Genomic DNA, 12,118 nt, shown 5'->3' on the forward strand with positions numbered 1-12,118 from the left:
AAGTGTGATTATACAGTACATTCCTTCCCATTTTGTCTCACGTGTGTCTACACATGAACAGATGGCATGCATTGCTTCACATGTCGATAAAGCATGCATGCATTTATTCTGTTTCCTGATTGTGGAGGTCATTTGACCATCTGCTTTACTCTCCTGCTGCCTTGATTTCCCCACCATAATGTGCTGGACTCTTGAGATGTGACTCAGAAGACACCATTTTTCCTGTTAAGTTGCTCTTACCCAGGTTGTTCCTTTGAATCATGAAATAGAGCAGGCATCACGAGATCTTTGGGTCCATGACAAGTTCCTGAGTTCTTTGTGAGTTGGGAGGAAAAAAAAAACAATGATTATCATTTGCAGACTGAAGACCCTTAAAGCCTAGAAACAAAACCACTACAGACACAAAAACTCCAAGAAGAATTTGTCTCTTGTCACATCTCAAGAGTGCATCACATAATTTGGCTAGAGACTCACGAGAGTGTAATACCAGGAACCTCTGATAGCCATGACAGGGAACAGACAACTGCAGGTACAAAGCCATTGATGTAGATGCTAATGTACTGTGCCCTTAGTGTGAAATAAAATGAACCCTGCTTCTACTGAATTTGTCAAGTATCTTGTAGGATTAATAAGAAAAGTAATATTCTTTTATCCCCCCCAAAATAATATGGTCTTCCAGATATATAAAAGCAACCATTTATGGGCAGTTACAACAAGGTAGGGAAATTTACATCTACAGGTATTAGATGTACAGACAGCATCCTTAGACTCAGGCTTGGTGGAGTGGTTCTGATTCTGAGATACGTTCTTAGAGTGGTTGTTTTGATAGATAGGATATAACAGTTCAGATATCAAGGTTCAAAGTCTTAGTCATTGTTATATTGCTGTAAGAAACACCAAAACCAAGGCAACATTTATCAAGGAAAGCACTTAATCAGAACATCCCTACAGTTTCAGAGGTTTAACCTCTCATCATCATGTTGTGGAACATGGTAGCACACAGGCAGGTGCTTGAGCAGTAGGTGAATTCGACATCGTACCCATGGACAGAGAGCCAGAGGACCGGATCCTAGTATGGACTTTGGAAACCTCAAAGCCTATCCCCAGTGGCCTACATCTACCAACAATGAAGAGATCTCTGTATCTTTCGTAGTCTCTACAGTGTTTAAAAGTCCAAAGTCTCTTTTGACATTCGAGGCAATCTCTTAACTGCCATCTATGTAAAATCAAAATCAAAAGGCACATTACGTATTCCAACATACAATGTCATAGAATATACATTACCATTCCAAAAAGAGGAAAGAGAGCCTAGTGAGGAAATACTGGACCATCCTCACCAAACTTGTAAAACTCCTATGAGGTAATAAATCAATCCCTTTGCTTTTTAAACCCACATGTTGCTGTGTACCAGGGAGTGAGATAACCACTCTATTGGTGATTCAGGGGGAGAGAAACAGAGCCTCACAGCTGAGAGGCATAAAAGCAGTTTCTCACCCAGCTTCTCATCTCACACAAATGAGATGCCTCCCTTTACCATCTAACTGGTTCTACATAACACACCTTCTATTTGGGTTTAAGACTGTTGGCCTGCTAATAAATTCATTTATTGGTAATTTTAATTAACTCTGTAATCTTTTCCCCAATGGATTTCATATCTCTAACAGGTGTCTCTAGAAATATAGGCTTTACCTTTACAGTTTCATGCAATGGACTCTCTGAGCCTTCATGCAGGGCCACAACCCTTACACATGCCAAAGTGCAGAGGCTTTTCTTAGCAGGAGATTCTACAAATCCTTTCTTGTATCTTTGATTCTAAAGACAAAGCCATGTACTGATGTTGCCCAATTCTGCTGCTTAATCAGGCTGGAATTTGACCCCCTTTAAAATTACATCTGCCTCAGCTTTCTGTTGCTGATGCTGCTATTCACTGCTTAAGCTTGTCTACATTACCTTTCACACATTGGAAGCTTTCATTGGTGAGGTCTTGCCCTGATGTCACGATTCCATCTAGCATTGGCCTCTTCCTGACACTTTTTAATCTCCTTGAACACTGGACTTACCTCCATTACATTTACTGTTTCCATTTTCTCTCAAACTCTTCATCTGTTATTTCTCCTACTTATCCCACTTATCCCTCTTTATTGTATATCTGCATAAGAGTATCAGCTAGTAACTATGTCAATACTACGCTCTCTTGAAATCTTGGCCAAGGCCACTAATCCAAAAGTCTTCAATGCAACCTCAGGTAAATTTTAGGACAAAGGCAGAAAGCAGCTTCATGCTTCACTAAAGTATCCCAAAAACAGTCTCTAGGGCTCTCACTAATATTTTTCCCACCTGAAACTTCTTGAGCTGGGCTACCTAGTTCAAATCACACACAGCACTGCCTCCCTTGTTCTTCTAGGATTGCCCAGTTAGCTCCACTTAAAGCATCTGACTGCTATTCTAGCCCAGAGTCCCCAAATTTTCCACATTCATCCAACAAACAGCATGTCAGGCTTGTAACAGTAATACCCCAGACTCTGTCTTAGTCAATGTTCATTTCACTGTGAAGAGACACCATGATTAAGACAACTCTTAGAAAAGGAGGCTTTTGACTGGGGGATTGCTTATCCAGGGGCTTATTCCAGAGGCTTAGTCCCATATCAATGTGTTAGGTAGTATGGCAGGATATAGGCAGGATCTAGAGCAGTAGTAGAGAGCTACTGAAGAATTAAAGTTTCATAGTTTCACAGATATGAGAAACAAAGTTGTAAAAGCAAGGTTTTGAGGAATACATCTGACGTCAGGTTGCCTAATGTTATGACAACGTTTTGTTCATCACAATATTGAGTCAGAAGACCAGGCTATTCTGACTGAGCTAAAGTTAAGACAAAGCAAAAATAACTGTTCTCAGACAGATCCCCCTCCCCTTGCCTGTGGTAAATCCCAATAACAACCACAAGATGTCATCCTGACCCTGTCCAACCAACCAGTTCCTCCCCCTTCTAAGGGACTTGCCAATTTAGCCCAAGGCCAGGTGTAGGGCTTGATGAGGAAAGTGACCAACTGAGTGATGAATAGACCCTTGAGCAGGCCAACCAATACCTGACCAGATCCTTTGTCCTGTGTACCACCAATGAGAATGGGCCAGATGACCCTGTTGCTGAAGTCTGCCCTCGGTAATGAATAAAAGTTGTGTGCTTTTTGGGTTTGGGGTTGCCTCTTCCCATGTGCATGAGCAACCCCATGTACGTGGATCATTAAACGTCTTGCCATTGCAGTACTCTCTCAAGTTGTGTTCTGTGGGGTTGTGCTCCTGAGTTAAGGCCAATTCGTGGGTCTTACGACATTTAGTGCATTGGCCGGGAACTGTGCTCCCCGACCACAATTGGAGAAGAGATTAGAGGTAAGCTCAAGCAAATCTGTGTCCGGTGTTCTGTATTACTTTCTGTTTTGTCTCTGTGTCATGTTTTCTCGAATTTATCTTGTGTTGTCTGCATCCACTGTCTGAGGGGTTAGAGTGCCTTCAGAGAGGGGTTAGAGTCCCCTCGTGGTGGTCTCAGGCCAGGTGAGACCAAAATGTTTCTGAGGGGTTAGAGTCCCTTCAGAGAGGAATTAGAGTCCCCTTAGTGGCCGCTGTTGGTCCCATGAGGGGCTTATGGCTATGAAAGGCAGACATGCTAGTTGTCACAGGCCACAAGCCCAGGAGGGAGGGAATCTGGAGGACACTCTAGAACCCCGTTGGGAGGTAGAATCAGAAACAGTCCACCTAATCCGGAGGCAGCTAAAGTTTCAGCCAGGTATTTAAAGTATCAGGCATTTGTAGAAATCGTGTATATGAGGCCTTGTCTTGGTCTTGTTTGTCTTGTTTGTTTTCTTTGGTATTGTAGGGTCTTTTTGGCTTTGTTTCCTCTTTGCACTTGGACTGATGACTGTGTTTGAAATCATGTACTGCTGATTGTGTTTGGGATCATGGAACTGCTTGTTTTGTTTGTCAAAGAATTTTACTTGGTCCTCTTGGTGCATAACTTGGAAATAATTTGCTTGAGAGAAATTGTTTTCTGCCAGGGAGTTTTGTCTTTCTCTCTTGAGCCTCCTCCCCAAGGAGAAGAGGAGGGTGGCAGGTGCATAGCCTGCTAGCAAGCGAGCTACAGTCTGTACTCGGGCAGTGGCGCAGCTTAGGCCCAAGCAGCGCGAGAGTAGTTTCAAGGAGATGGGGCCACCTGCCGGTACTTATGCTTTGACAGCAAAAAGGTAGCACGGATTTAGTGATTGTTTTAAAGACTATTATGAGACCTTTGGCCCCCCAAAAAATTCTAGTCCCTGCCTTCAGTGGCCAGACCTTCATCGCTTGCTCACAGAAGAAGAGCGTTCATTAAAAATATTTTCTTTGAGGGAGCCTGCCTCCCTCTCCTTATCTGCTGGCCCTATTGCAAGAGAGGAGTCGGTCTCCAGCATTAAGTCACCTTCCCTGTCAGTTATCATTGACATGAAGAGTGCCTCTGATCCTATCCCCGCAGCAGCCAATTCCTGCCCCAGTGGTCAAAATACCCCAGGTTAGGGGGGGATGGGAGCCCCCAGAGGTCAAGAGAGAGTCTGCAACAGACTGAGAGGAACTTTGTTTTGCCAGTCAGAATTTGGAACAGGCTTTGACTATGTTTACCCTAGGATGATATCAGGAGAAAGTCTTGGCACAGGCTCTTCAGCTTACTCCAACTGAAGGATGTGGCAAAGGTCAAGATCAATGTTTTCTTTTCCAAGGGCCTTTAACCAAGTGAGACAGCTTGGTGAAGGGCTGGGGGGAGGGACTGCTACTGAAGTCTTGGAATTCAGAATCATGGGAAGGGCTGTAGTTCTACTGAAGATCAGAACTCCAGTGTTAGCAATCTTTTTATTGGATGTAAGAGGCAGGAAGCCCAGCTCAACTGTGACTGATAGACCCAGTTATCCCTGACTATAGATTACTCTGATACCCAAGGCTTCAGTCAGATCACATGCCCCTGGGCAAGCCTCCCTTCAACACTCTAGAGGCTCAAATGCTTTTCTCTCCTGGTCTCTTGGCTCAAGGTCACCAGGCATGCCTGACACCCTGGAAGAAACTCCCCCTCCCACTAAATCTGGCTTTTCTTCCGAGCTCACCAAGGTGTTCCAGGGAGCAGATGAGCCATACAATTCTTTTCTTTCCACAAAAATATATTTTATAACTTGTTGCATAAAATCAAACACAAAATTTTATCAATAATTCAAAGTCACTTCTAAAAAGGGTCCTTATATTTAGGAAAAGAACTAAAATATATACATAGTCACAACATTTGTAAGCGCAACTGAAGAGCTATGATGAAACTCAAGAATTCTAGATTTACAGCTGGAAGTTCCATAAGTTTATCTGTAATCAAATGTTCGGCACTAGTTATGAACAACTATTAAGCCCAAAGCAAGAAAAAATAGGAAGGAATGACCTGTTTCTAAACCTTTATGACAAAGACTTCTCAAAGATAAAAAAGGCAATATGAAATTACTTAAGTCACCAAGATTCCTCATTGGATCCCTGATTGTCACTTTTGGCACGTAGCCCAGCCTGATGGAAGACGGTATTCCCTGTGGTCAGGAAGCCCGTGCTGTGTCTCACCACAGCCTTGCTGACTGTACTCATGTGCTCTGGCTCAAAGGAAGGAAGGAAGCAGTATTAGCAACAGTTGCGCACTGACTGAGACGTGTATTTATTATATGCCTGTATCTCCGACTCTATTCCTGAAAGGCTTTATCTCCCTCCTTCAAAGGTGTACCTCACATAGGGAGGAGGTGTGAGTAGATGACCACACACACCATATACACCTTGGTCCCCATAAAGGCTCCATGCCCTGTTTTTATTTTGAACTATACCCATGGCAGTGGTCGCACCATCTCAATCCAGAAAACACCTGACGCCACAAGGAGCCGCTGTTCACAGTGTGCTCTTGTCTGCTTCCTTTTCGGAACAAGAAGGGTGTGTCCACTCCTATTTAATGTCATTTATGACAGTCTCTTCCTGTACTCCTTTCCATTCACAGTCTCCAAAGCAGTTTCCTAACAGGATTTCGTAGTATATGCCATATTGGCTTTTTAAGTGATAAAACTTTCTTGGTTCAATAAAGAAAAAAATTGATAATATATGTAAAACTAGAATTTTATAATTCCAAATCGCAAGTTGCCTTTATTAACCAAAGAACTTGTTTGCAGTCATTTATCTGAAAATATTATAAAGCTCTTACAAAACCTGGCTTGTGGTAAGTTAACTTAAAAACTTCTTGCCATGGTGCTGGGCAAACCACTGCTGCCTCTGCTTGAGGTTTTCCAGCTCAGTGACAAGAGCCTGTCTGTAGGCCTCATACAACTTAACAATCTGCTCCAGTTCCTTCATTAAGAGCAGCTTCAGCATTCCCTGGTATGTGTCCAGGTCAGCCAGCTGGAAGAGCTCCCGCTTCAGAATGTGGTTGTGTTTCACAGGGGCTCGGGCATAAACCTGAAGCCAGTCAGGAATTTCTGCAGTATGGTAGGGGTTCACAGGGACCAGGAGAGACTGATTTCTTTCTGTTTGCTGTGGCTGATACGTGATGGGTGGAGGTTGATCATACCGAGGCACACTGGGAGCACAGGGGTGCCTGTACTGAGCCCTTTTATTTGTGTGACCCACATAATAGGTTCCAAATTCTGATGATTTCACTCGCTCCCACCCAAGAGGAAGTCCTTCTCAAGAGGATGACTCCAATGAGTTGTGTTTGTGTTATGAACTATGTAGTATTTTCTCCCTCTCATTGTCCAGTCCACAGACTAGCCAGAAGGAAGGGGTAAATCTTCAGATCCATGGTTAGTTAAATTTCCTAAAGATGTAGCAATACCCGAAGTATGCCTCCCCTGATTCTGTGGCATTCTTTGGAAGAGATCATGGTTGTATTCATAATATCTGTAGTCTTCTTGTGCACGATCCCCAAGTGGCCTCCTTCTCTGACCATCAAAAAAGTTATTTGAATAAAAATATCGAGAACTGGAGTCTCCATTTTCAACATCAAAATTAACTTCTGTTAAAAATGACTCTGATGAGTCATGTTCTTGAGGAACATCTGCTAGGCTCTTGACAAGGTAAGAAGATGGTGCAGACAGTCTGTTGCTTTTTCTTCTCATTACTTCATGAGGCATCCTTTGAACTTGAGTTCTCAGGAAACTCTGGTTTCTTGAAACTATGCCATCTCCAGAAGCTGAGAAAGTACTAGCACTTGAATCTGGGTCCATCTTGGAATTGTTGGACCGTCCGAATGAATGAAGGCATGAGATTCCCTAGCAGGGGCAACGTCTCCTTCTTCACGTACTTGCCCTGCACCTCAGCTGGCTTAGACACCTCATTTTTGGTTTTCTTGTGGGACAGCATCCTCGAGGATGACGCCTGCCACTGCCCCGGCAGCCTCGCTAGGGCTGTGAGCCCGCTGCCCACCACAGCCTCGTGGGCAGTGCCGCCTTCGCCTCGGGTCTCCGCTGCCCGCACCCACCTGCATGTTGGCAGTGCTAAGCGCACCCACAGCTACTCACTCACAGGGCAGCTCCTGCCAGGAAGTCAGCCTGCTCAGCGCTACCACCTGAGGCCACCTTGGGACAGGGCCCTGGCCACCCACTAGGCTAAAGCTATGGCCACCACCTGCATCCGGTAAACTTTCCCCACTCCCCTATACAGTTCTTTTGTCAGCCACTTGGTATCTAGCACCCAGGTCCTAACCATCTCTCCATTCTTTTGTTATTAGTTCTTACTGGAAGCCTAGTGTCTTTTAGAGGCTGGGTCTCTTGAGAGGCAGAGCCACCAAGCTGACACTGAAGAGAGGTACTCCTTAAGGGAAAATCTAAGTCCAGAGAGATAGCCAGTAACAGACCAGCTGCCCCTCTTCTCAGCTTTCTGTCTCACAGGCTCGAGGCTTGTGCTTATTTTTGCACTGGCCTTTTCCTCCCGAGAAAGCTTCCTCATTTAGCTGGGTGACAAATACTATTTGTCCTCTTCAGCGAACCTCTATTTTCCAGACTCTCTTCTTTATCTCACTAGCCCACTTGAGATGCTTGATATTAGCTGTTACCGGTGCTCTTTACCACCGAGGAAAACAGAATCCTACTAGGGGCCAGAAAGAATGTTCCGGGCCTGGATGGAAGGCCCTCACTCCTACTGTTGACTTCAATATGCCTGAAGGTAGGGAGTGCCCAAGGTCAAACATCAGACACCAATGGTGGGTCTCTGAGGGGCTGGAAAATGCCCCACCAATCTGGCTAAGGTAAGGGAAATGGTCCAGGGGCAGACAGAATCCCCCTGAGTGTTCTTGGAATGTTTGATGGAGGCTTTCCATCAATTCAAGCCCTACAACCCTACAGCAGAAGAGCACAAGGCCACTGTTACTGTGACCTTCACAGACCAGTCAGCTAAAGGTATAAAGAGAAAGTTACAGAAATTTGAAGGGTTGCTGAGAGTGTTAGTACCAGTTGCAGAGAAAGTAAGGTTGAAATGTGTTTCAGGGTCTGTGCACATAAGTGGACAGCATCTAGTAGCTGTAGAGGAAGATGCAGAAGATATCATAACAGAGAGACTGAGGAAGAGAAAGAGGGAAAAAGGCAAAAAGAACAGGAAGCTAGAGAGCTAAAGAGAGATAAAAGGCAGGGGAGGAACTTATACTGGCCACAGTAGTTAGAGAAGTAGGAAGACAGAACCTGGCAACAGCAGAGAATTCCTGGCTAAAGATCAGTGTGCCTATTGTATAAAGGACAGTGGGTCAAGGACTGTCCCAGGAAAAAGAAGAGGGGCCTCTCCAGTGTCCCCAAAGGCAAGCCTCTCGGTCCTAGAGTGCTGGTTATGCAAAGATGGAAGGGAAGCCCACCCAGTGTTTTGTGAATACAGGGACCCAACACTCTGTGCTCCTACACCCAAATGGACCAGTGTCCAGGAAAGAACTTGGGTACAGTGGGCTACCAGCAACAAACAATACTCATGGCCTACCCAAAGAACAGTGGACCTTGGTGTGGGCCAGGTATACCACTTGTTCCTTGCAATCCCAGACTGCACCTATGAGAATAAACCCTGCAACCTTGCTCCTGGACCTTGTCCTAGACACCTCCCCTCCCACCATGACTGTCAGCAGGTGCTCGCTGAAGCACAGGGGTGGCATAAAGATCTGACTGACCAGGCACCAGAGGGGACACCAGATGCCACCTGGTTCATGGATGGGAACAGCTTCTTAAAGGAAGGAAAAAAAAGGGGCTGGGGTGGCAGTGGTAGATGGAAACAGAGTTATCTGGGCTCAGGTCCTACCAGAAGGCACCTCTACTCAGAGGGCAAAGCTCATTGCCCTCACCAAAGCCCTTGAGCTGGGAAAAGGGAAAGAGACTTAACATCTATATGGACATCAGATATGCCTTTGACAAGGCTCACCAGCAGAGGGGGCTGCTGACATGTGAGGGCAAAGAGATTATGCCATATGGCTGAGAAACACCTAAAGAAATGTTCAACATCTTTAGTCATAAGGGAAATGCAAATCAAAACAACCCTGAGATTCCACCTCACACCAGTCAGAAAAGCTAAAATCAAACACTCTGCCATTGACTTAGATGTAGAAAGAATAGAAGAGACTTTAACTGACCACCAAGAATCCCTGACCTCCCTCTCAGAAGTGGCCCTTCAGAATAAGAGATGATTAGACCTGTTACTCCTTAAAGAAGGAGGCCTGTGTGCTGCATTAAAAGAAGAATGTTTTTATAGATCACTCAGGAAGAGATAAGACAATTTGGCTAAGATTAGAGAAGGATTAGAACAAAGTTTTAGAGAGAGAGAGAGAGAGAGAGAGAGAGAGAGAGAGAGAGAGAGAGAGCACTCAAGACAAATGTTGGTTTTAAACCTGGTTCAATACTTCCCCTTGGTTCACAACTCTGGTTTATTGCTTATTAGAGAATGTATTGTTAAGACAACAACACAGGCCCATCACTAGTGATGAGATCGAGTTATGATTTTAAGAATAAAACCAGGACAAAAGAAAAAGAGGGGAATGAAGAAATAATGTTTCACAGTTTCATAGATATGAGAAGCAAAGTTTTAAAAACAAGATTTTGAGAAATACATCTGACTTCAGATTGTCTAATGGTATGACAAAGTTTTGGTGATCAAGATATTGAGTCAGAAGACCAGGCTATTCTGACCAAGCTAAAGTTAAGACAAAACCAAAATCACTGTTTTTGGAAAGACCCCCCTACCTCTCCTTGTGGTAAATCCTGAGAACAAACACAAGATGTCATCCTGACCCTCCCTGACCATCCAGTTCCTCCACCTTCTAAGGGACTTGCCAACTTAGCCCTTTCCCAAGGATTTTCCAAGTCCAGGTGTGGGGCTGGATGAGGAAAGTGATCAACTGAGCCAAGGACAGCCCTGTAAGCAGGCCAGCCAATACCTGACCAGATCCTTTGTCCTGTGTACCACCAATGAGAATAGGCCAGCTAACCCTGTTGCTGAAGTCTGCCCTCTGTAATGAATAAAAGTTGTGTGCTTTTTGGGTTTCAGGTTACCTCTCCCCATGTGGATGAGCAACCCCACGTACATGGATCATTAAACCTCTTGCCATTGCAGCATTCTCTCAAGTTGTGTTCTGTGGGCTACGCTCATGAGGTAAGGCCACTTTGGGGGACTTACAACATTACATCCTGATCTACATTTAAAAAAGAGGGGAAATTTTGACATGGAGTGGTCTCCCCCCATGACATAATTTCTCTAACAAGGCCATGGCTCTTAATCCTTCTAATTCTTTCAAATAGTGTCATTCCCTGGTGACTAAGCATTTAAATATATGAGCCTATGAAGGGGAGGTATTCTTCAAATCACTGAAGTTAGTAAAAGGAATAAGATGGCCCAAGATGATTTTGTTTCTTCCCTATCCATATAGTATGGGGCAAGTGGACTGTGAAAACTGGTAAGGTTGAGCCAACCTGAACCTTGGGAAAGTTCAGAATTGAGAATGACAGGCATGAGGCCAGCTTCCTACTAAATGACCTGATCTGGAGCAGGTAACCATGACACCCCACTGAGAGGACCATGACATTCAGTTACATAGCATCAAAACCTGAAGTTGTCCTTGTTAATGAGGTATCTAGATAGGCTCTAAGTGTCTAGCCAATGAGTTTCCCTTCCTGAGCATTCCTTCCTGCAAAAGATATTTAATCTATGGTTCATCTTGAGTAAGGAGTATGCATTCACACCAACCATCAAATAAAGCAGTTTGGACAAGCAAGGACCAGCTCCTTTATCAAAGATCGCTGCAGAGAGAGGCTTTATTGTAAAGAACTGTGCCCAAATCTCCCAGAGGCCTTCTCTCTTCCAGCCCCTCCAAACTCAGTCAGACCAAACAATCCTATCCCAGGCTCAGCCATCTCCTTCCTACCTTGCATTTTGGGGAAGTGCAGACCCTCAGGCTGTTCTCAACTTTTCTTGGTACCCCAGTGGTGTCTGGGTACACAGGAGACAGAAAACTGCAGGATCCATCCCAGGCCTTGCTGTTTCTAATCTGGGGAGGCACAGGGTGGGACCTCTATCATGAACTATGCTCTGCCACCCCTAAGCAGCTTACAGGAGGGACTCAGGCTCCTCAGCAGAAAGGCAGAAATATGGCCGGACAACATCCTATATCTCCCAAGACTGCCAACACTCAACAATGAAACACCCTGACTTCAGACTTGACTTTCTCAGAGAACCACAGCCCAGGCCACCAGGACATCAATGGGGGCATCTCTCCATATACCATGAAAACAATAATTAACAGTCGTTTTTACAAAAAGAAAAGATAAAGTCCTTTCTGAGACATTTCCCCTGGTGAGGTCTTCTATAGGAAAGAGGAAATAACATCAACTCTCTATTATCTCTTTTAGAAAACAGATGCATAGGTAATGCTTCCTAATTCATGCCATTATTTTAACATTACCATGACATGATTGTGAGTAATATGGAGGGAAAACTAATACATGGAATAAACACAGATGATGTTTGTATCATCAAAAATTATGAGCAAATCAAACCCAACATACAGCTTATTCATCAAGATCAGGATGGACTTGTTGAAGGTAAGTTTCTTTCATCAGTTTATAAAGAAAC

General features: G+C 44.4%; 1 pseudogene; it reads right to left on the reverse strand.

Annotated features, from left to right (window-relative positions):
• Positions 1-5,252: 5,252 nt before the first annotated feature.
• Sav1-ps1 (salvador family WW domain containing protein 1, pseudogene 1) lies at positions 5,253-7,387 on the reverse strand (annotated as a pseudogene).
• Between the last annotated feature and the right edge of the window lie 4,731 nt (positions 7,388-12,118).

The sequence above is a fragment of the Rattus norvegicus genome, chromosome 4, assembly GCF_036323735.1.
Source record: "Rattus norvegicus strain BN/NHsdMcwi chromosome 4, GRCr8, whole genome shotgun sequence".
In the NCBI taxonomy this organism is placed as follows: domain Eukaryota; kingdom Metazoa; phylum Chordata; class Mammalia; order Rodentia; family Muridae; genus Rattus; species Rattus norvegicus.